This window comes from Coturnix japonica, chromosome 27 (genome assembly GCF_001577835.2).
Source record: "Coturnix japonica isolate 7356 chromosome 27, Coturnix japonica 2.1, whole genome shotgun sequence".
Lineage (NCBI taxonomy): Eukaryota > Metazoa > Chordata > Aves > Galliformes > Phasianidae > Coturnix > Coturnix japonica.
In genome coordinates, this window is record NC_029542.1 from 336185 (window position 1) to 337984 (window position 1800).

The window sequence follows — 1800 nt, forward strand, 5'->3', positions numbered from 1 at the left end:
AGGATCACCTCCTTCGACCTGCTGGACACACTCTTTTCAATACACCCCAGTATGCCATTGGCTTTTTTGGCTACAAGGGCACACTGCTGGCTCATGGTAAGTCACAACCCTGTCTGTACTGGTGCAGGCAGTGATGCCTCCGGTGGTGCAGGACTTCACATTTGCTTCTCTTGAAGTTCATCAGGTTCCTCTCCACCCAGCTCTCCAGTTCTCCCAGGTCTTTCTGAATGACAAAACAGCTCTCTGGTGTGTCAGCCACTCATCCCAATTTCACACTGGCAGAAAATGTGCGGAGGGGGGACTTGATGTTTTTGTCTCGGTCACTGATGATGACGTTCAACAGGACCCAGCACCATCTCCTAGGGAACCCAATAACTTATGCACCTGCAACTAGATTTATACCCATTCATTGTTACACTGAAATCAGCTGATCAGTCTGTTTTCTGTCCAACTCACTGTGCTCTCACCTATCCCACACTTCCCACGATTTGTTACAAGGATACAGTGGTAAACTGTGTCAAATGCCTTACTGGAGTCAAGTTACACCACATTCGCTACTCTCCTCTCATCGACCCAGTGAGTGATGACGTCCCAGAAGCCTATGACGCTGCTCAAACATCATTTTCTCTTTTGAGAATCCATGTTGACTACTTCTGATAGATTTCTTTTTTCCAACTGCTAGTGCATAGCATCCACAGCAAGTTGCTCCATCTCGTTTACCAGGGATAGAGATGAGGCTGACTGCCCTCTAGTTTCCTATGTCATCCTTCTTGCTTTTATTGAAGACTGGTGTGACACTGGCTACCCTCCAGTCTTCAGGTACCTATCCCACTCTGCAATTTTTTTCTAAGAAAATAAAGAGCAATTTGTGAAGCACTCTTACCAGCTCCCTAATTCCTCAAGGGTGAATCCCATCAGGACTGTGGATCTGAGTGCATTTATTTTGCCTAGACCATCTCTGTGCAGATCCTTCTCCACCACTGGGAAGTCATCTTTTGTCTCCAACCTGGAGGGTCTGGAAGATCCTAACGGCAGTCTGAGCAGTACAGACCAAAGCAAAGAAGGAGTTTCACAGAAGGGGAATCAGATGCACAGTTCGGTTCCCACCAGCGCTGAGAATTTATGCTCAGAATTAAAAGAAATGAGTTTCTGTTGTGGAAAGGAAAATATGTAAGATTTTTTCCAGTAGATCATCTTGAAAACAAAAGACACTACAATACAGAAATGAAGAAGGAGCTCACCAAGGGCATGAGCTCCAGAGAGAAACATGGGGAAAATCCAGTTTATTCCCCATTAGTCTGCACATAAGATTCACTTGCTGTCTTTATTGCTCTTCTAATTACTTCTTACTGAAAAAACCCTATTGATACACCATTAGCTGTTCGGTCTCTCTTGTGAGACGTGGAAAGTACTCCACACAACCTTTTAGCCCGTTCCATGGACCCCAAGGGAAAACATGAGGAGACAAGCCAGGAGGGAAGAATTTTGCAGAAACATGAGGTGTCAAGTGGGACCAGAGCGCATGCGGGAAATGTTACATCTCTTGCAAGATAGGCTCCTACAAAACCCTAAGGAGTGACCCAGCTGACATCAATTCCACTTTCTGAACTCTTCCATATATGAAATGAGTCTGATTCCCACACTGTTCCTTCTTGTGTGGGAATGCTTGGGCCTCCCTTCATGACACACAAAAGATGTCTTTGGTGTGGAATGGAAAGCACACAAAGCTGAAAACAAGAGTGCAGAGCAGGAAGCCAACACACAGTCCATATCATTACCTAGGATGTTTGGCATTCAAGA